The sequence below is a fragment of the Desmodus rotundus genome, chromosome 6 (assembly GCF_022682495.2).
Source record: "Desmodus rotundus isolate HL8 chromosome 6, HLdesRot8A.1, whole genome shotgun sequence".
In the NCBI taxonomy this organism is placed as follows: domain Eukaryota; kingdom Metazoa; phylum Chordata; class Mammalia; order Chiroptera; family Phyllostomidae; genus Desmodus; species Desmodus rotundus.
In genome coordinates, this window is record NC_071392.1 from 113301884 (window position 1) to 113325493 (window position 23610).

The 23610-nt window shown below is 44.8% G+C and overlaps 1 protein-coding gene and 1 long non-coding RNA gene across 2 annotated transcripts in view; both read right to left on the reverse strand.

Moving 5' to 3' along the window:
- CHMP4B (charged multivesicular body protein 4B) overlaps positions 1-23610 on the reverse strand; it is a 43409-nt gene that overhangs the window by 18789 nt on the left and 1010 nt on the right. The window lies entirely within an intron of this gene.
- LOC123479623 (uncharacterized) lies at positions 1260-23452 on the reverse strand. The gene is made up of 3 exons (XR_006655285.2): positions 23404-23452; positions 10605-10702; positions 1260-10506 (listed from the first exon to the last, which is right to left on the reverse strand). It is a non-coding gene; the product is annotated as an uncharacterized lncRNA (long non-coding RNA).

Consider the following 23610-nt stretch of genomic DNA (forward strand, 5'->3'; position numbering starts at 1 on the left):
TGTGCTCCCCTCCCCAGCAGGTCGCAGGCTGGATGCTCTCAGCTTACTCAGGGCAGCCAGGTTCTTGGCTGTGGAGAGGGGAAACACAGCTTGCCTTTAGTTTCCGTTCCCAGGCTGGGATGAAATGTTTCTTTTCTGGTTGGCTTTTCTTCCTCTACTTGCAACTGAACCCATGCCAACAACAGCCCCCTTCTGCCTGAACAAGCATGAGCACACCCTGGCAACTGAGATGACGACAGAGGTCTGGGGGCCGGGGTCGTTTGTAAATGCCAGCAGAAAAACTTTCCAGTGTTTTTCCAAAGCAAGACGAAAACCAAACCAGCCTTTTCTCCTTTTAGAATCAGGGACATGCAGTGATGGTTGTGGAGACAAATCACCCTTCTAGATCAAACAGCAGCAAGGCACGAAGGGCAAGAGGAGCCACGGGAAACTGGTGTCTTTCTGGGAAAAAGTCTTGCCTTGGTTCCCACAAAGTGGAGGCACAGAACCTCAGAGTCCTAGTGCATATCTATTTTCACGCCACCTGTAATTTAATCAGAATGTGAGCTACTGGAGGGAAGGGGGACTGTGTCTTCTTCCCTCAGTATCCTTGGTACACAGTATGTGCCCAGAGGAATGGCTGGCTGGACAAACACACTCTTGGAGAATAAATCTGACCTTGTTTGTACAGAGGAGAAAACTAAGGCCCAAGGATGTACGGGCACAGAGCAGGTGCTGAGTGAACCCCTGCTGAGTGAAAGCTCGGTAGAGGGCTGGGCCCAGAAGCTCTGGGCGAGGTTAGTGAGGAGGAGAAAGTGCAGGCGGCAATTGTTTTCCTAAAAAGCCAACCCCCTCAAGACCCTAAGCCTCCACAAACAGACTGTCTCCCTAGCCACAGGGTGGAGTAGGCTTGTGATCCAAGGTGGGCCGAGAATAGCCTTCTCCTGGATTATGGTGATTGATCTAGTCACGGCACATGACCCAAGCAGCCAATCAGATTCCTTCTCTGGGATTTTTCTAATAAAGGTAGAAGAAAAATGGGCATAGAGGGAAATAGAGACTCCCTGCTCCCCTAACCAGGATCCAAAGCTGTAAGTCAGAGTAGCCTGCAGTCACGGCACCGACTCAGGGGGAAGTCAGTAAGACTGAGTTAACACACAGAGAGACCAGCTCCACCCTTCCCTTTCCCACAGTCATGTGAGTCAGTAAATCCCCCTTCTGCAGAGTAAACTGGTATGAGCTGGCATTCCGTCTTCTGCAAAACAAACTGGCCTGTGCAAGGAATGTGGCAGAGCGAAAAAACAGCAGGGGAGAGAAGCTGGAGCAAGGACCCTCAACCAGACGGATCTGTGGCTCCCAAACACAACATGCAAAATTTTAACATGTTTTCTGAGAAAACAGCGCTTACTAGATTTGCAAAAGGTAATGAATGATCCCATACAGAGTTAAAAATGAGGGAGCTAGAGAAAAAGGAGAGAGACATTCTAAAAGACAGGGCCTCCAGATGAGGCTCTCTCAAGTCTGTCCTTGACTGGTCCCCCAAGTTCTGTAGGTCCACTTCCTCAGTAATTCCCTCTCCCAATCCTTCTGCCCCAACTTCCTTTATACCTTTCCCTCTGCAACAGCCTCTGCATTGATAAAAATGGAATTGATGTTTTCTTCTGGCTATTCCCTGCCCTTGGCAACTTATGTGCTGCGTTTCTACCCCAAGTTCTGAGTAGGGTCACCATACCTCCTGGTTCTCCTGGGACAGCCTCGGTTGACATCTGCTATACCAGAGTAATTACTGATGGCTCCCCCTTCATTCTCGTAAGTGTCCTGATTCGAACGATATAAAGTCGCCCTGCCTCCCAGGAATCATGAGAACCTCCGTCTCCCCTTTTCTTTCTAGCCACCAATCCTGTCCTACAGTGAGGTGATACACACGGCGAAGGTTCTGGGGATCTCAGGGTGAAAGGACATCTCGAGGACAGGGTGGCAGGCATTTTGGCTCTCTGAGTAGCACCATGGCAGTCGGCAAGAACAGGTGCCTTACGAGAAGGGGACAAAGAGGGGGAAAAAGAAGAGAGTGGTTGACCCATCTTCTAAGAAAGATTGGTGTGGTGTGAATATGGTCAACATAAGAAGTACTGGAAAAGCACCTGTCATGGGAACCCAAGGAAGCAAAACTGCCTCTGATAGTCTCAAGGGTCAGGTTTCTGAAGTGAGCCTAGCTGATCTGCGGAATGATGAAGCTGTATTTGGAAAATTCAAGCTAATTACTGAGGATGTTCAGGGCAAAAACTGCCCAACTTCCATGGGATGGATTTTACCTGGGACAAACTGTGCTGCACGGTCAAAAAGTGGCAGATCATGACTGAAGCTCATGTGGATGTCAAGACTACCCATGGGTATTCGCTTCATCTATTCTGTGTTGGTTTTACTAAAAAAACACAACCAGATTCGGAAGACCTCGTACGCTCAGCATTCAACAAGTCCACTAAACCCGGAAGATGACGGAAGTCATGACCCGAGAGGTGCAGATAAACGACTTGAAAGAAGTGGTCGATAAACTGATTCCAAGCAGCATTGGAAAGACAGAGAAAAGGCTTGCCCATCTGTCCACTCCATGACATCTTTGCTGGAAAAGCCAAAATGCTGAAGAAGCTTAAGTTTGAATTGGGAAAACTCATGGAATTTCATGGTAAAGGCAGCAATTCTGGAAAAGCTACTGGAGATAAGACAGGTGCTAAAATTGAATGTGCTGATGGATATGAGCCCCCACCTCCAGTTCAAGGAGCTGTTTAAAATTCAGACTTTTAATAGTGACAAAAAAACACACAACCCTATTTGTGATATTAAAAAAGAAAAAAAATGTACTCTAGGTAAGTCCACCTAGGTAAGAGGGATAAGGTGGGAGTTTGGCTGAAGTCCTGTTTACTTTCTCCCCCCGCTCCCCGAATCTTTGGGGGAACTTGCCTCTTATTTCTACACTTATTTCTACACTCCTCCCTGGCTGAGAAGCCAGGTATTAAAAATTCCCACCTCTTCTCCCATAGCCTTTGCCTCCCCTTCCCAATAATGGTGAACCCAAATCAAGGCTGGAAGATGGAAGGCAGCGGTTTCAGCCTCTCCCTTTTTAGGGGCTGGAAAAGCCTCTCTTCCCACAGATTATCAGCCTAAACTGCAGCTCCCAGCTCTTCAGCATACCGAGGGAAGGCCCCTCCAGCAGCTGGAGCAATCAGGACCCAAGAGCAAGAGGCCTGTGCTCAAGGACTATAGGGCCTTGTGTGGAGTCAGCTGGGTACGTGTTCTTGGGGGCAAGCGGATGGTGCTGGGGACTTGCTCATAAGATTGTGGGTTGGGCTATGTGAGCTGGAGAAGGGAGGGAGAGGAGAGACTGTGTGTGGATTCATTTGGGGGTTGCCTTTGTTGGTCCTTTCTCTACTTGTCACAAGTGGTTTTTCTAAACATATACCTTAATGTTCCACTCCCCTGACTAGAAAACCCTGCACTGGCTTTCATTCTCTAAGCTTCATCAGTCTTCTAGTTCTCCCCACAAGCTCTTCTCACTCGTTACCTGGCTAGCTTCCACTGGTCTTGCAGGGCTGTCCAGGCAGCAACTTCTCAATCATCCTATTCCCCCAGGCTGGGCTAAGACCCTTCTCCTGCACCACCCTTGATGGAGGCTGCCCCCTTAAAGCACTAATAATGCTGTACTGTTACTGACATCGCCCTAGACAGCACAGTGAGCTTCCTAGGGACACTTTCTGGCATAAAGAAGGTGTTCAAGCCCACATCTCAATGAATGAGGAGGAAGCAATGCCTACAGCCTGGTCAATCACTCGGCCTCAACCAGTAGTTTTCAAGGATCTCTGGGCCTAGGGAAAATGTTTTAGAGGCTCTTCAAACAACCAAGCCTTTTCTACCAAGCCAAAGGCTTTAAACTGACCAAGGACCAGCCGTCATTGCTTCTCCACATAGGAGTTTATTTGAACCGCATCTGGCCATTAAAACTATCTCCATGGATGAAAAACCCCAACAACAGGCTAACTTTGCATGAAAGCTCTAATGAGATTTTTATCCCTGCCAGTTCTCACTCTGTTTATGAAATCACAAGAACCCACTGGTCTACTTCCCAGAGTCATAAGAGAAGAAATAAGGAATCTGTGCTTGGCTCTATCCTCCTAGACATATAATAGAAAAAGTTATGGCAGTATTCTATTTCTGGTTTTTCTGCAAAGCTTTGAGAAGATGTGCTCATAATGGCTGGGAAGACCCCTTCCTTACACCCCACCCCATACATTTTATTATTTTGTGATTTAGGTCAAATCTCACTGCAGTTAATTTCCTGGGACTAGCCAAATACTAATGCTGGAATGAGATTCATTTTTATAAATTGCTTGAAACAACTGGGTCACAGTCAGATAATCCTGAGGTCCCATAAGGTGGGAGTCAGGCAGATCTGGGTCCACCTCCTGACTGTATCATTTCCAATCTGGGTGATCTTGGGTGACCCTTGAGCTTTAATTTCCTCGTTCATAAAATGGTTATAAGACAGTAAAATAATCCTACCCGGAACTACAATGTCCATCACCCAGGAAAGGTTCAGCAAATATGGGGATGACCAAACAGTTCATTTGGTTTTTTCCGTTCGATGGCTTTAGTAGCGCTTAGTTGTCTTTAACTTCATTCAAAACAGTTTTGTTAGATTGTGTTGTGACAGCCTTCATATCAGCACGTATTTTTTTAAAAAGCTTATCAAAATTGGTGAATTTTTGTATAGCCATTTTAAAATATTGAAGATGGAAGAAAATACGCGTCATTTTCAGAATCTTATGCTTTATTATTTCAAGAAAGGCAAAATCACAACTGAAATGCAAAAAGAGATGTGTGCAGTGTATAGAGAAGATGCTGTGACTGATCGAACATGTCAAAAGTGGTTTGCAAGGTTTGTGCTGGAGCTTTCTTGCTGGATGATGCTCTGTGGTTTGGCAGACCAGCTGAAGTTGGCCGTGATCAAATTGGGACTAATATTAACTGAGAGCAATCAATGCTATACCACATGGGAGAGAGCCGACGTACTCAAAATATCCAAATCAATAAAGTGATTGGTGAAAATGAAAATGTCTTTTATTTTATGGAAAAAAAACTAAGCAGACTTTTTGGCCAACCCAATGTTAACTGAATCAGAATCTACATTTAAAACAAAATCGTGTAATTGTCATTCCCAAAAGGCTCTTCCCAAGAGCTATTTATTTATTTATTTATTTATGACAGAGACGTCGATTTGCTGCTCCACATATTTATGCATTCATTGTTTGAATATTTATTTATTTAAATCCTCAACGGAGGATATGCTTCTTGATTTTGAGAGACAGGGGAACTAAGAAAGGGAAGGAGGCGGGGAGAGAGAAAGAGAGATGACAGAGAAATATTGATCAGTTGCATCCAGGGTAAGACATTAGTAATTTGGTGACCTTGGGCAAGTCACTTAACCTCTCTGAGGCTCCCTGTCCATATGTGTGATAGAAGGATAATAATACCTGTATCTTACTGGATCATCGTAAGGAGTAAGGCAGCATATGCAAGGCACGTATGTAGTACAATACCTGATAGCAGGCAATAAATCTTCATCCCTTTCCATTTTAATATGGCAAAAGAGGCTTAAAAGTGAAGTAACTTCCCCAAGATTACAGTTAGTAACTGATGAAGCCTAAGTTTAAACCCAGTGTGTCTGACTTCAGAGTTCTTGTTATTATTCCTCCCATTTTACAAACAAGGACACAGACTCAGAGAGACCAAATAGCTAATCTTAATGGCAGACATCAAGTTTAAGCACCCCTCGCCTCAATGATTAATCTTGGTAGAAAAAAATCCAAAGAGTAAAAACAGATTGGGCACAACAATGTGAATGTACTTAATACCAGAAAACTGTATACTTAAAAATGGTTAAAATGGTAAATTTTATGTTATATATATTTTACCACAGAGACAAAAAGAAAAAGATTGATTTTATGAGTTTGCTATGTGATCTTCCCTGCTGAACAATGTAGTTTATAACCATATATGTGAGAATAATAAAACTGGAGGACTAACAAACCACACAGAATAACCGGAAACCAAAATATTGGGGGCAGGGGGGGGATAATTTCTATTCCCTTGAATGATATACAACAGTACTAGATTATAAACTGATTGTTTAGAAAAGAATGTAAAGAAAGGAAGTCGGAAAGCAGGCTTCCTACCAAAGCCTCTGGGGGCCCATGTAGTCAATTAAAAAACAAAAGATATGAAGGATAAATGCTGAAACTTCTCCAGCCAATTAAAATACTTTATCCTGGCCTCAGTATCCCAAGGCACTCCCTCAGATAACTGATAGACAGGCTCAGAGTCTTTCCTGTCTCCCGACTCTCACTTCTATTGGTACCTTGATTTTCCTGGCTCCAAATGTGAAGGGAAACCAACCAAAGCTCCCTGCCACTCCACTCACCCTCTGCCTTCGGCCTCACCACCATCCTCTCCTAGCCAAGCTTCCTTCCAAATCCTGCTGAGCACTCCTCTAGACCATCTCTGTTCCCCATCAGACATGAGACCCAGTTCTGGTTCCAGCTCTCTGGTCAAATCAAAGTCTTAGTTTCCTTATCTGTGAAATGGCGGTGGGGAATTGTAGGGGAAGTCGGAGGTGCAATATGGCTCCAGCAGTAAAGGGTTGGACTCTCTGTTTAACCTCTGTGACTGTTTAACTCTCTGTAGCCTCAGGTTTGGCTGATTACCCAGAAAGCCAGAACCCATCCAAAGATAAACGTCAGGCCCCCAGGAAGGAGGTTAATGAATGTATAGAGTGTGGATAACTACCTGATGTTATCTGTTAACTTAGAAATGCATTGTTCTTCCTGGTGGTCTATGAGACCTCTCACCATTGGCCGCCCCCCCTCCGTCCTGGCAGGGGTGTGGAATTTTTCCCAGCCAGGCTACCATGGGAAGCAGCTGCTTTGCTCCTGTAAATTTCTCCTATCAAAGCTCTCATGAATTTGAATAAGGCTACACGTCAGTTCTTTAGAATCAATCCTGAATTTAGACTTCTGAGGCTTCCCCCCAATAGGAATGGACCCAGATAATCAAAGTCTCTTATGTTTCCAAGACAGTAACTCATCAGACCCTGAACAAGGTCAGCTAGGCTCAGCCATCCATCCTTCTTTCTTTCTTATCTACTGTCAACACATGTACCAAGATATAGCTCTGTAATGACCAGATGTCATAGTGTGTCTTCATGCTGACCATCTCATGTGCTGATCTTTACTACCTTGGAGACAATTTCTTTAAAGAAAGGGATCATTCTGCCCTGGCTGATGTGGCTCAGTGGATTGAGTGCCAGCCTGTGATCCAAAGGGTCACTGGTTTGATTCCCAGTCAGGGCACATGCCTGGGTTGCAGGCCAGGTCCCCAGTGGGGGCATGCAAGAGGCAACCACACACAGATGTTCCTCTCCCTCCCTCCTTCCCTTGCCCTCTTTCTAAAAATAAATAAATAAAATCTTAAAACAAGTTTAAAAAAAAAGAAAGGGATCATTCTGCATCTACTTTGGACATGGCTTTCCCCCCTCCTACAAACCACACAGTCAAATGCCTTTATTAGCAATTAAAACAAAACAAATCAAAAACTTGTTTCTCATACATGAAAAAGATCAGAAAACTCCTTGGATCTGTTTTCACTAAAGATACAGAAAACTATGTTTTAAACTACTGGATCAAAAGGGACAGAGAAATTCGGGCCAAAATTAACCCATAGTAGACTAATGTGGTCTTAGGGGGCTTATGAAAGCACCTCTTGTTTCTGCTTTCCTCCATACCGCCTGTGTTCTCTCCTACTTCCCAATAGAGAAGGCAAGACAGCAAACACTGCAGATGTGGATTTTCAGCTGGGTTTGCATCTCTCCAAGTAGCCAACGTGGTCCGAGAATGCAAAGAACTGGCTGAGAAGAGGCTCAAAATCCATAATCTGGCCCATTTCCTATATTGATAGGCAGTGAAAGGACTGGGGAAAATTCTGTGTCTACACAAATATACAACCTCCCTTCTCCCTGCAAGAGGCAGCCTCCCTCCTCCAAGCTGACTCTCACAGGCCTTCTCACAGTCTCCCTTGGACGCATCATAATTCATGATGGGCCATGAGACTGAGACAGAGGCCAACAATGACGAGTTTCTGTACTCCCAGTTGCTCCCAGCACAGAGCCCTGCACTGCTAGGTGTTTTGGAAACATATGTTGAATGAGTAACAGAAGGATAATATAATGGCCTCTGAGGTTCTTAAAGTGGCCACAATAAAAAGCTGCTCTCTTCTCGTGTCCTGAGCTATTTACCAAAAAAATCATCAAGACTGCTGGAGTGCTGAGAATGGTCTATACCCTAATCTGGGCGGTGGTTATGTAGGTATATACATTTGTAAGAATTGAGCTGTACACTTAAGATTTGTCTGCTTCACTATAAATAAGTTATACCTCATTAAAAAAAAATCAAGCAGCACCAAAAACTGCTATTTATAGACCAACTCTTTCCCAGGTCTCTTTATAGACTTCCCAATCCTCCCCAGAGTCCAAAAAAAAAAAAAATGGGTTAAAAGTGGGAATTATTCTGAACCCCGGCACCGAATACCCTGGGGTGCAGGAAAAGACCCTGGTAACAGAGTCAGGAATGTAGCAACAACAAGACCTTGGAGTTTATGATCCTCCACCCAGGCTGAGCCAGTCCACCAAACCACCAATAGGCACTTCTGACTCAAAAGAAAACAACCCCCTAAAATAGCAACTGTCTGCTCCATCTCTCCTGTCAGCTGGCTTTCTGCATAGTAACTTTAAATTTTGTTTTCAAAACCATTCTGGCAGGACTGGGAACGTGCCACCACAGTGTCTCCTGAGAAGCAATGAGGCAGCAGGACTCACTGGAACGAGGAGGCAGAAACGACGGACCCAGTCCCAGGTTTGCCTTCATGAGTTGTGTCATTTTTAACGGTCACCTCCTCTCTCTGGGCCTGGGATTCCCCCTGCATGGGTAAGATGAGCTCTAAAGTTGTGTGATTCTTCCAGAGCTGCTTAGGAGATAGGAATGTACTGTGAAAGTTAATAAAAGGGAGAGAACTGTTTTAACGAGCACTAGAAGGGACTTGAGGTTTTAAAGACTGTAATTTAGAACCAGATGGGTAAACGGCTTCCATATTCCTAAGACGCTCAGCTGTTCACGGTGGCACCAGGATTTACACTACGCACAAAAGGCCTTTCCAGAGAAGCCATCCCCCCTGGCCCCAAGACTCCCAGCATCATCTTCAGTTGCCATTCTAAGGAGCAGATTTAATTAAAAGGACTCAAGTCAGACCAGTCCTTAGCAGTTGGTTCCTTTCTCCACTCCCCTCACACAGGAGACAAATCACCTGTATCCTGTGGCCCAAAGGTGGGTAGGTGAGGAAGTCAAGTTCTGCCACAAGGAAGCACCCCCAGTATGCTTAACTGGTCAGTACTGGGTTTTTGTCCAGCAGAGCTTCGGCCTGCTCAGCCCCAGCAGAAACCTGTGGCTCTAATTTGCCAAAAGTCTGGCAGTCAAGTCAGAGGTAGGCGGGCGGCTCAGACACCAAGACAGACGCCCTCTAGCATCTGTGTTGCTTGCCTGGACAAAGGCTCTGGGGAGCAGCTAAAAACCATTATCCAGCTCTGGCATCTGAACTAGGGAATCAAAATGGAAAAATGTCCAGCACTTTCTACAAAACTGTCTGTGGCTGCTCTCAGCTTCTACAAAGAGCAGGGATGTACCCAAGCTGCTAACAGACAGAATGAATGCTGAGCTGCTCCATCTTTTTATGCAGCAAAACTGCTTGGAGCAACACCTTGTTCTCTGGAGGGCTACTGTATGGTGGGCATTTGCTGATTTGGAGAATGTTGGAGCAGAAACGAATCTCGGCATTCATTTAAGCCCTCTTTTTCATTTTACTGTCAAGAAAACAAAGGCCCCGAGTAGGGAAGACACCCAAAGACACCAGCTGAGAGTCAGAGCTAGAACCAGGGTGCAGTGTCTCTAAGTCTTAGAGCTCTGCTTGATCATCCTGGGTGACGGGGGAGAGCACCCAGACAGCAGGAAAGCTGACAGGAAACTGGGAGCTTAGGAAAGGGGGGGGGGCAGAGTTCACTTTCAGATGTTTCTGATTAAGACAGCAAGTAGAGAGTTGGGGGCTGAACTTAACGTGTGGCCTCAGAAACACAGGTCCTCATCCTCGGCCAAGGGAATTAACTAGCTCGCTCTCTCTCGGATCAAAGATAAACATGAAAGGAAGATTATATAATCTCAAAGATCACAACTAATTGAGTGAGCCAGCCAGGCACTGGGAGTAAACGTTCAATATGAGGCAGCCAAGGACCTGATTAATAAATGAGGATGAGTCAAGCTAATTTAAATAGGGAAGAGAGGCCTGCTTACCTTCAGCATGTAACCCGAGACACTCTCAAGTGGAAAGTTGTTATTCCGTCTCCAACCAGTTGCCCAGGATATGCTGGGCTTCAGGCTTCAAATAAAGCAGAAGGGGAACCAAGAAGTAACTAGAAAAAGGGTGGTGACCCCATGGGTCCTCGCTTATAAGGGAACAACAGCCCCTCTACCCACCTCATTCCCTCAGGCGGTAATGGGCAGAAAACCTTCTAAAGGAAAACTTCACCAGGGTGCTGCAGGAAGACGGCCGCTGGGCTCCAGCAAACTGCTCTCTAGACACAGAAAGTGTCCATTCACTTTGTGCCGCAGTAAATTCAACCTAACACGATTCCTCAGCTTGGCATCCAGGGCCTCCTCAAAGAAGTCGCAGCCTACCTTTTCAACTCTCACTGCACCTGAGCCACCAGGTATGTGTCACCCGTACCTGTGTCGCCTCACCCCTTCCCCCCACACACAGTATGTGCTAGTCTTGGCTCCTATGATCCCCCTGCCAGGAACGGCCCAGCTCTTCCTCCGTCCCCAGTCCTGCTCATCTGTGCCCCATCGTCTATGTCCCATACAGTCCCTTCACATGAAATCTGCCACAGTGGGCACTCAAATGTTGGCTGAATTGGGTGGAACTTAATAGAGAACCTTTTTCCGTTTTCCACCATCATCTGACAGAACAAGCAGCCCCATCCCTGAATGCCAACCAGAGTCCTAGCTCCTAAACCTAGGAGTAGCTGGCTCTCTTTCAGGGACAATTTGTGTGGCCTGGCCTCTCTGCCTCTTCCCTCTGAAATAACAGTAATAGTACCTGTCAGAGAAGCTGAGTGCTTTGAGACGGGAGGCTCTGGAAACATAGATTCTCAAGTTCAAGGCCATTATTTTAAACTCCCCTTAGACCCATGCACCATTTACCAACTAATGCTAGGAACTTAAAACTTGTTTCCAGCCAAATGCCTCTTCTTTCATCACAAATGCCCTAGTGTGCAGCTGGTGAGAGAGCTACACTGAGGACTTCAGGTATCCTGTTGGCTTTTTATTTCCAGAGTGTGGAGATTTCCATTTTGAGTGTGGATAGTTCATGGTTTCAAGAAAAGCCCAGAGTTTTCAGGCCTGCTGTTCTCTAAAATCTCATGGTATAAATACATCAATTGGCTTGCAACCCAGGAGCCATGTGCCCACTGGGTTCGCAGTTATCACTTCACCGCTCTGTCAATATGGCCACCGGCACACTGCCTGTGCCCCACACGACGACTGTATTCACCATACAACAATAAAAACACGACCACGTGACCACCGACTACCACCATTCATGTCAGGCAGTCCTCGGACAGAAACACAAATAGTGGGTATTAAATAAATAGTGGTTGAAAGGAATTATTTTCTCAATTAATGGGTACTAAAAGTACCAATATGATCACATGGCCATCTCTGGTATTTTTTTGGAATTAGAAAAGGATTTTTCAACCTGGAAAAGACTGAGGACGTCTGGGTTGATAAGAGAGTCCTGGCCTGGAGAAATTCAGGTCTGGGTTTGAGTCCTAGCCACACTCCCAGAAAGTAGAGCCAGGAGGCCCTGAGACAGCTCTAGACTTCGGTCTGCTCGGCAGAACAGAAGGGCAGGATTAAAAGCACTCTCCTGGATCCTCCCAGCTCTGCTCTGTGAGACCCTGCACCCGTCGGCCAGCCTCTGAAGCTGCACTGCTGCCCCTGCAGGTCTTCACCAGCCCTGGGACACGGTTCTCAACCCCTAGAGCTCTTGTTCCCCAGGGGACAATAAGCAGTGTTTGGAGGCATTGTTGGTGATCAAAACTGAAGAGGGGGTGCTATGGACATCTAGTGAGTGGAGGCCAAGGATACTGCTAAACATCCTGCAATGTACAGGACAGCCCCCACAACAAAAAAGTATCCAGTCCAAAATGTCAATAGTGCCAAGGTTGAGAAGCACTGTTCTAGAGGCTGTTGAGAAAACTAGCTTATTGTGGTAAAAGAAATGAAAGCCACATGGGAAACACACAATGCTAACGTTGTAGCAGACTGAATAAATGAATACAGTGAATAAAGGTTCTCAAGCCATTCTGGACACATATGAACAGTCTCCACTTCATCTTCTCTCTGGCAGTAGTACTACTGTGTATAAAACGAGCCAGTCACCCTAAGGACCCTCAACCTTGTCCTCCTAAACCTGGCTTACACCCATTACTGACACACAGCCTTGCTGAAGCTGGGAAGGGAATCTGAGATTGGGCATTAATACGAGGGAGGCAGAACAGTGCAGGAAAGCATGAGACCTGCAGCCTAAAGAAAGGTTCTAGCGTTGACACAGTCCCCAGGAAAACCACTTAACTGCCTTGAGCCTTAGTTTTCTCCCCTGCAAAATGGGGTTAAAATCACACCCTGCCCTACCTACCTTATAAAGCCTCTCTGAGTTTCAAAATAAGATCATATTTGTGAAAGTGCTCTGGAAGCCATAAAACCCTTTACAAATGAGTATTTCCCTGCAAAATAACAGGTGCTCACACTGTGGAGGGAGTATTACAGAAATTTATTTACAGTGACAAGATTTTGTCCATTGATAAGTTATAAGTACTAAAAGCTATAGAGACCTGGCCCTAGGAGAAAACCAAAGATATCAGAACCCACTGTAGTACATGCAGCCCAACTCAGGAGGCCCAAGGCTCCTGGGTCAGTCCTGTGATTCGCGTAATCTGAACCTTGGCCTTCTCAACTCTAAAGGGGGTGGAGGGGCAATACCACTTAATGCATGGGGGTGGTGAAAAGATCAAACGTGACCAAGTTTGTAAAGTGCGTGGCATTTACCAAAGATGGGAGAATGCTTTCATTTTCTGAAGATTTTCCTCCTGAAAAAGAAATTTTTTAACTTTGAAATATGATCTTTTTATAATGATGAAAATAACTTAAGGTGTTCATTCCTACACTGCTGTCTGTCTTTTACACGTCCAAAATTACTTCTAAATCTAAGTATAAAGAAGGGCAGTCTGCAGCCACCAGCCCTACAGCCCTGTCTGCCAAGAGCAAACACTGAATGTCAGGCTGCCATCCTTCCTTGGACATGGCCAAAAGGCTAGCAGAGTCCACTGCAACTCAATAACCAGCTCTGCTCCAGACTTGCTAAGCAATCCACAACCACCTACTTACTGCCCAGTATGCAAGATTCTGAAAGGAGAAAATGCTCTGCAGAGACGAAAGCAACCGACCCACCTGATGGAGAACTAAGAAACCAGCAATCATTTGGGATTTAAATGCTTCCTTTGTCAGTCAACGTTTCTAAGTCTAATGAATTCTGTGGACACAGAGTTGGTCAAACTCCTCACCCTAATATGGAGTCTTCCAAGCAGCCTTGTCTGAGTAGCAACCTCTCTCTTCAAACCTCTGCATAGAACAGCAGCCAGACCACACACATGTACGAGTCTCATTTTTGCTTTTACCACTATCAGGTCTTATAAAGATTACAAACAAGGAACTTACAGTTCTTGCATATGCAGATAGTAAAGAATCCACTTCTCAGGTTTATTAGTCCCTACTTCCTTTTGCCAGAAGCAGACAATTATAAAGCAACTTTGTAATAATTATCAGAATACTATTTTTTAAAGGTTTTATTTATTATTTTTTAGAGAGGGGAAGGGAAGGAGACAGACAGGGAGAGAAACATAGGTGTTTCTGTGCCAGACGCCCCCAACCAAGGACCTGGCCTGCAATGCAGGCACATGCCTCCACTGAGAATCGATCAGGGACTCTTTTGATCATAAGCCAGCGCTCGACCCACTGAGCCATACCAGCCATGGCAGAATAAGCTGTACTTTTAAACTTAGTATTCCAAAGCTAATTATTTTATGACTAACCTAAGCCAAACATTTATCCATTCTTATGTCCTCTCAAAGGTGCTTCTGATTCAAATAAAGTACTTTTTAAAAAGTACTGTGCCCTGGCCCTGGCTGGTATGGCTCAGTTGGTTGGAGCCTTATCCCATAGACAAAAGGGTTCAATTCCTGGTCAGGGTGCATATGGGAAGCAATCAATCAAATATTTCCTCTCACTCTCTCTCTAAGTATATCCTCAGGCGTGAATTAAATAAAATAAAAAGTGCTGCATGTGTTTCTATGTTCCTGGGTTTTCTTTCTCAAAAACTTTTCCTATTAATTCAGTTTCAAGCACTCATACATTTTGAGTTCCCTTCTATTCTAATATTCTAGTACTCTCCAAAATAACTATTTAATAAAACACAGATTCAAGCAATACACACATGCACCCACTCTACTGTGTATCCTATACTCTGAATTCTGAATATGCTTCTAGAACAGATCACACTGTATCCTGATTATACCTGTTTTCTTGTCTGTCACTCTAGTTAGATTGTGAGTGTCTCAAAGGCAATGACCTGTGTTCATCTGCCATTACCCAGTAAACTAGGACAGTATCTGGCACATAGCTCAAGTTAATACACACACTTTCAATCAACTCATGAATGATGCACGTTTCCAGCTTCCTTTGTTAAAAATGGACCATCTGGAATGAAATGCAAATGTCTGTCTATGCAGCACTAAGGCCAAAAAAATTGAAGACTGCAACACCAGAGTCCCTAAACAGTGCACAATATCCAAATCTGTCTCAAAACTCCTGGTTTCCTTTTCTCAAATACACTACTCTTTACGCAACACAGCTAGATGAAAGCAAACAATCTTCTGCAACTTCCAGTTGTAACTCTAGATCTGAGGTCATATACCAACATGAGCGTTTGCACCCAACCCCCACCGCACCGCAGAGCTGCCTACTCCTTTAAGAACAGGAAGGATCATATTGTCACCCTCAACCCTAAAGTGTGGCAACTGCTCCCATCTTCAAATCTCCACCGAACTCCATTTAGGGTGCTCCTGTGGGTGCCACTTACAGCCAATTTTGGACTCTAATTACTCCCATCCTAGGTTTATCCCTCCACCAAGAGTATGAGCCTCTGGAGAGCAGGACTGTAAGGCAGGGCCTCACACTTGGGCATGCTTTGGACTCAGCCTCCTAGTCCTGAGCAAACTCAACTGCCTTGAGGTTCAACGGGAGGAAATTTCCTCCGCAGTCCATGCCAAGCCCCAGGCCAAGCCTCCCAAGCAACTTAGTGCTTGATGCCTGTTTGTTTTGGGCAGGGTCGGGGGGGGGGGGGGCCTGTTTGATTTTGGTTCTTTTTAAGACTGAAAAGAAGATAATGTCTTTGCTGGGTTTAACCCAATTAGGAATCCCTGCTCAAAAAGTCACTATCGCTCCAAAATCCAGAAAAAAATGTCATCTTATAGAATGGAACAGGGCAAGTGTGATGATGGAATGTCCTCCTTTATCATCCCCCCTAACTCCCGCTACCCCATCTGAGAGCTACTTGCATTTGCTAGTTTTACTTTCTCCCTAAGCTCCTGGAAGAAACACTTCGATGATTTTAAGACTCCAGTAAGAAAACGTCTGGGCTATGTAGTTGTGATCACTTTTTTCTTTGGGAGAGTCACAGATCTGTTCAGCTGTAGGATCCATTGGGCCAGGCTCTGTCTTTTTCACTGCCTGGAAATCCACATGGCATCTCAGATGGTTCCTAACATAGAACAGGCACTCAAAAGAATGCCTGTCCCTCTTGATGTAGAAAACTGGTGGATCAGAACAGTGTCAATGTCATATAAACCGAATTGGAAACAGTCATAAAGCCACTGAACAAGGAAATCAGAACTCATCAAAAAATCTTTATGGTAAAAATTTAAAAAGATATAACTTTAAAAAAAACCACACACTTCCTAGCCCCCACCCCCAATGCCAGCGACATGAATTCCTCTTCACCTGTGGCTCTTATGGCACTCTACACGAGCCTCACTGGGTGGAAATTCTTTACTAGCTGGTCCCCGCAATCACGCAGGGGCCAGCTGCTTCCTGAGGAAGGGAATTTCTTCTAACTTAAACTGGGGTTGTTCATCTTTCATGAGAATGCTGTTACCCTATCAGTAGGACCTGTGTTTCAGGTTCTTTTTCAAAGAGGGGAAGATGAACTTCTACTAAGCCATTCATGTTCTGAGGCCTCATCAGATCTGGAGGTAACTGAAGGTATCTGGGGATAGGGTGAGCTGCAGAAGAGTTTAATCTTTGAGCAGAAAAAAGAGTGAGCAAGTGGACCAGAGACACAGCGTCCCTGAGTGTCCAGGAATGAATACTGGCCTGGACATATGAAAAATGCCCAAAATTCTCATTTAATCCCCACAGTAACTATAAAGAGGTGTTTCTCAAACTTTAATGTGCATAAAAATGACCTGAGGCTCTCATAAAAATGCAGGTTCTGCTTCAGAAGATCTGGGTGGGGCCTGACAGTCTGCATTTCTAACAATTCCCCCGATGTTCCCAAAGACCACACTTCGAGTAGCAAAGTTACATAGTATCCTGTTTTTGCAACTAAAGAAGCCCATGCTCAGAAATATGAGACTTGCCCCAGATCCCAAAAGTAGTAAGTGGGAGAAGTGAAAGGTAAACTCAGGTCTTCTGATCCCAAACCCAGCGCCTTTTCTACCGTACCATACCACCAACCTTTTGAACTAAACAGCCACAACCACAAAGATGTATAGCTTTCGTGAATCCCTCAAAAGAGCCTTCCAGCCAGCTCTGCCCTGTAAGGAAGAGGTAGGAGACAAGAGCTAGAAATATCAGCTACGGGAGAATCAAGCCAGCCAGATGCTCTCGTTAGGAACTTAAATCCTTCAATCCTTCAGCTAAGACTCTTGAAGAAGAACCTAACAAACTTTAGAGGTTGCTAGATGCTCATTGCTTTACTAATGAAAGGCCACAGCAAAGTAACTGCTTTTCAAAAACAACAACCAAACGAACAAACAAACAAAAAACTGTCTCAGTGATATCGGAACTACCAGGGCCATACAGCACACAGAACCAAATTAAACCCTAAACAAATGGCCAGTCCTGCATGGTCTGGGCTGTGCCGCTCAGCCCGTGGCTGGAATATTAAGAATATTCCGCTCTGCCCATTCCACATCTTAAGAGCAACACTGATGAGCAGGAGGACATCCAGGGGAGGGCAGTAAGAAAGGAACAGAAACACCAGGCAACAGAACAGTCAATGGACCAGGAGGGGAGACCTGTCCTAGGGAAGTGCAGGCTTGAGACATTAGTACCATCTTCCTCCATCTGTCTTGTCGAAGGAGTGTGAGACCTGTTCTGAGGCCCTAAGAGGCAGAACCAGCAAGCTCTTTCTACAACAGAAGAAACACAGTTCACTCTATCAGAGCTCAGATTTGCCCCCACGCCTTCTAACTCCAGATGCCACCTTCTCTCTACCACCCCAAGCTGCTTCCCCATGGAGCTACCACCCCAATCTGTAGCCAGTCTGGAGGTGGGCACTACAGGAAGTGCCAATCTGGAGGTGGGCACTACAGGAAGACAGATCTCAGTTCCAAAAAAGAAAGGTGATTTATAGTCAGAGCTACCCAAAGACAGGCTATGCTATATGGAGCGGAAGGACAGAGCACCTGATATAAATCCGTCAGCAGAGAGGTTCCATCAGAGGTTAATCGCTTGGCAGGAATACCGCAAAAAGAATTTGGGCACTAGATGGGTGGCTCGGTGAGATGAACCTGCCAACCCTCAGAGATGAATTAAGCTCTTCCTGCTGCATTTTCCTCTGGTACTTCATTTGCACACTTACTAAATTTGCCTTTTATAAGTTGCTTGTACATGTGTGTGTTCCTCACTGAATTGTGAGCTCTTATTGGAAGGGAGTATCTTAGCCATCTTTATATCCCTTACTGCGCCTAAGACTGTACTTGGGAAACCAAGGAAACATTTATGTCCCTTCTATGAGCTAGGCACTCTGCTAGGCACTTTATATATATCAACTTATTATATCCTCACAAGAACCCTAAGAATTATTATTATTCCATTTTTATAGATGGGAAAATTGAAACTCAGAGTGGATAACTGCCAAGGTACTGCTGGTGAGTGGTTAAGCTGGTATTCAAATTTAGAAATCTTTGCCTACACCGTACATCATGCTGCCTCCCTCCTAGAAGGAACTCAATAATTACCATCTGCCGGCTTGAGACAAATACCTTTAAAACAAGGTAGTACTATATCCAGCTAGGTCTGTAGTTGTTTCCTGCTACTATGCTTAAACTTCCCTTCTAAGTATAGTCATCCACCCATAAAATGACCAATCTAAAGTTGTTGTTTTTGAATATCCTCTCTCTCACTTTTTAAAACACAGTGGCACAGCACAAAATAAGCCTGGGCAAGAGGACCACGTTTTCACAAACCTTTCCTACCCAAAGGAACTCCTCAAGGCCCCAAGAGCCCCGCCCCTCCTCCCAATCCTCCCTGGCTCCATTTCAGGGCTCTGAACGACTGTAAACAAAGCAGCTCCCGGCTAAGCCTCAGCGATGTACGCTCACACGCATCTTTACAGGCCTCATTCTCCATACTCAAACCCGACTCAGGCCAACTCAAGATTCCCCTGAGCAAAACAGTCCAGCTCAAAGGTTCTCACATTCAGCTAAACTTCCAAAGAAAATCTATCCTGAATTTCAAATCACATTATAAACCTACTGGCAGGCGCTGAAAAATATTTAATCTCCCTGCCAAATGGGGCAAAAAAACCCCACAACAAAACACACTGTCATTTGAATTAAAGGCGCCAGCATGTTTGGACAGCCAACACATAAGGCCTCTCTGACATTCCATCTGTCGTAAGGAGTGAAGCAAACCCAACCTAGTCAACCATTTCTTCGAACAAGAAATCTAAGTGTCACCAAGGGAAATTCCCACTGCTCGGTTTCCTGGGTGGGTTTCAGGTTTTCCATCCCTGGGCCTCTGGGAGAGGAGATCCTGCTGGCACATGCACCATTAAGATGCCGTGATTTTCAACCTGATACCTTGATTCCAGAGAACCAAAAAGCCACACTCACTATAAATTTAACTTATTAGGATGTCTTCCCACATGCCAATGTTTTACAGCAACTTTATTAAACAGAGGAGAGTCACCCTGGCCCCAGCGATGAGCAGGACTTAATGAAGACATATTTCCCGCGAGCTCCTGGCCTCTATGCATCGATCAGACATTTTCAGCTGAACCTAAATTAACCTGTAAATGAGCTGATTTACATCCAGAAATCCAAAAGAAATTTACCAGTGTAGGGTGTTTGAGATACCCAGTCTCCACTTCCCAATCTCACACAATTCTCTTGTTAAACTAAAGTATTGTCTTCTCTACAAACTGTTTTCATTTTTATTAAAATGAAAGGGAAAAGGGAAAAAGGCAAAAGGGAAATCTGAACCACCTAGAATAGATATTTCATAGTTACAATGCCTTAAGAAGAAAAGAATCTCTGATATCTGATCATCCTTCTTAGGAAGAAAACCAACAGGACACTGTTTAGATAGGTACCAAAAAAGCCTAAGTTTGGATGATTTTTGTCATTTCACCTAGACTGCAATCCTGGTTTATATCTAGTTCTCAACGAAAAAACTTTTCCATTTTGACAATCAAACTAAAGAAGTCTGATCAACAGTAACTTCATCAGAAAAGTACACTTACTCAATATTCATATTGTGCCACACTCTTTCATACATTATCTTAGCTAACCCTCACCATATAGTCACATGAGATGAATGTAATTTCTACTTTATAGAAAAGGAAAGTGACGATATTTAAGTTTCCTGGATGGCAGGGACCATGTCTGGTGTCTCTGCATTCCGAGCATGCAGCCTAGCACACAGTTTAAGAGCCTACCACATGCTTAAGAATGAATGAATGAATGAATGACTAAGGGAAAGGAAAAGCAATTTGGAAAAAAATATGCAATCCGAATTTTGCTCTAATCCCCTAACTGAAACCACTGCCTGGAACATACCTGCACTCTGCAAATAATGTACTTGACCTTCACAGGTTTGTTTCAATGGGTGATTTATTGTCTTTCCAATGTGTATGCCCCAAAGATAGCATCCACATTTGGCTACACAGTCCACAGGGCAGGGCCTGATCCTATTCCACTTCTTTTTCTCCCACTGTGCACCACACCTTGCACAGGTGGGCGTTTAATGAGCTGAGCAATGACAAAGGTCATGATGACACCTTCAGCCATAAGGGAGTAAACAGAACGCCAGGTGCCCACAGCCACCAGTAGAACTGGTCTCTGAGTCATTACATCCTCTCTCCAGCCTCATTTTCATCTCCATACAATGGGAATAACAACAGAATATACACGTTTTCTTTCATTTAATAAACATTTACTAAGCATTGACCACATGCCAGGCACTCTACTAGGTGCTGGAGACATCGTGCGGAACATGAGTATCACATCCTGCCTTACGGAACTCACAGCATCCACGGACACTGTGAGACTCCCATGACAAAAGGACTTTTACAAACTTCAAAAAACAATACCATTATGAAGTATTGCTCCTCCTCTGTGTTCTCCAGCTTGGTTAATGCCATCGCCCTACAACCACTGTCCAAGCTGTAAACTTGGGAATTGTCCTCAATTCCTTCTCCTTCATCCTGTACACAGTTCTAATCCGTCACCCAGCCTCTTCTTATTCTCCTTCAGAAAACTCTCTGACACTATTACTTCTCATCTAGTTTTCCATGCTTCTATACTAGGTACTTGTTCCCACCTGAATAATTGCAAGTCTCCTTGTAATAATGATAATGGCAAGCATTTATTGATCACTTACCGTATGGAAGACATTGTACTAACAGCTTAGCATGCATAACATAATTTAATCCAATAAGGTAGATACTAGTACCCTTATTTACAGAAGAGGAATCTGAGGTGCAGAGTGACCTGCTCAAGGCACACACAGCTAGAGGCAAAGATATGGCTCAAATCCTATCTGTGAGATTCTACCCTTAACTGTTCCTGGATCTCTCCCTCCAGTCCCTTCCTGGCTGGCTACACTCCTCTTCCTCTATGCTGCTGCTCGAGTGTTCTTTCAAATATCCGAGCTGATCTGTCTCTTCTGCTGTAAGATAGCCAATGGCTCCTCACCATCTCCAGGTCAAGGTCTAAAGGCTACAGGCCACTTCCGTGTTAGCTATCTGCTGTCTTGCCACACTCTCATGGCTCCCCAAACTCTCTGCTGACCCACCTCATATCTTCCTCCTCTGCAAAGCCTCCTTTGCCCTTTCCCTCCAGATAAAAACCTCCTCTTTAGCCTTGGCCCCAAGTACACACTCATGTTTCGGCACTAACTGGTATGTTTCCTTTCTTCTCCCCTCCCTCTCCCATCCTTTCTCTGTCTTTCTCTGTCTCTCTCTCCCCCCCCTTCCTCCTTCTTTCCCTCCCTCCCTCCCTCCCTCCCTCCCTCTCTCTCTCTCTCTCTCTCTCTCTCTCTCTCACACACACACACACACACACACACTCACACAAACTCAAAAAAGATAAAACAAAATTACACACTTCTAATCCTGAGTCCCTGGAGGGCAGGCACAGTGTATTTTCATCTCTGATTCTCTAGGTCGAAGCACAGTATCAAGTCAGTAAGTGCCTAAATGAGTGGTATGTGGTGGTGACAACACCTCAGCACTATCCCAATAAGCAGATAAGACCTCTCCCCCAGAGGACACGAAAAAGAAGGGCAGTAGCTCCCGTCCTCTCAGGCAGGAAAGCAGTCTCAAGAAGACAGACTGCTTTCAGCAAAGTTATTACAACTGAGATTGGTCCTCCATGGTCTGCTGGGAGCCTCTCTCCAAGCCTCTTGAAAACTAAATTCAATCACCTCTAAAACTGTAGAAACTAAACTAGCTCCAGACCAAAAGATCACAGGAGAATTGCCCTTTGATGGGAGATGAGGTAAAAGCCCTTCTCAACCACCCTGCAATCAGCAAAGTATTCCAAGTACAGACTGGTAGGAACAATGACTCTAATTACTATGAACATCAGAGGATCCTGATTGAGAGTCATCTAAGAAAAAAGCTAGAGACAGCAAAATCTGACCTGCTCTCCACTGCAGAGCTACAACTGGAGTCCAGGCCACAAACAGATGACTACGGCCGCCTTCTCACTGGTCTCCCTGCTCCCACCCTCACCCCCTCCACCGGTCTGTTTTCCAAAGAGCAACCAGATGGTGTTTCTAAAACTATTATCAATGATTAGTACATACACCTCCTGCGTAACAGTCTCCAGCAGCTTTTCATCCACTTGAAATAAAATCCAAACTCTTTACCAGGAAGTTCAAGGTCCACTCCCCACCCCCTTATTTCATACCACTCTCCCCTTCAAATCACTACATGCCAGAAACAGAGGTCTTCTGTTTCTTAAAAGAAACCAACCTCTGAGCCTTTTCCTATGCTATTCTCTCTGCCAGAATGTCCCTCCCCTAGATTTTTAGAGTTGATTCTTGCCCAACGAACAAACTTACCTTTTCAAACAGGACTTCCCTTACCCACTCTACCTAAAGCAGCACCCCTTCCCATCCCATCACTCCCCATCAGATTTTTTTCCTAGCACATCACAACTAGACAATACTTTCTTCATTTATTTTTCTGTCTCTGCTTCCTACCTCATTAGGGTGGACGCTGTGTTTTGCTCATCCTATGAACATAATGCATGCAGTAAGCACACAGAAGGAATTTCCAGAGGATGTGCTATCCGCAGAGAAGCATCCTCAGGATGGGCCATTTTGTTCTTCTGTTAGAACAGTAAAGAAAACATCTACTTAGCCCCTACTATGTGCTGAGCACTGTAAATCCATGACCTTCCTTTCAGAGGGGTAAATTAACGAACTTCAAGGTCACAGGGCTAGGGACTACCAGACTTCTGAGTTAAATAACTTAACTGTACGGCAGGCTACTCAATGCCTCTCACCTTTGCCCTTCTTAGGAGGAGGGTATCATGCTATCTATGGTTCACTCTCATGTTGCCATAACAAGAAAAAATCAAGTATGTCTAAATTACAGTTATTAAAGCATTTTCACATTCACCTCACTTGACTATAAAGCACTTACCCAGAAAGCCATACAACAAGAAGTGAAGTGCCTCAAGGCTCAATATCCCAGCCCTTAAACACAGCAGAGGGCACTGGGGAGGAGTCTCAGCCAATGGAGGAAATGAATTCTTATTTCTGGTTTTAAAGGGGCGGGGAAGCAGTGAGTCACAGGGTGAAGGCTTGGACTGCGTGAAAACTCTGATAAGACCTGCCTCTGAAGCAACAA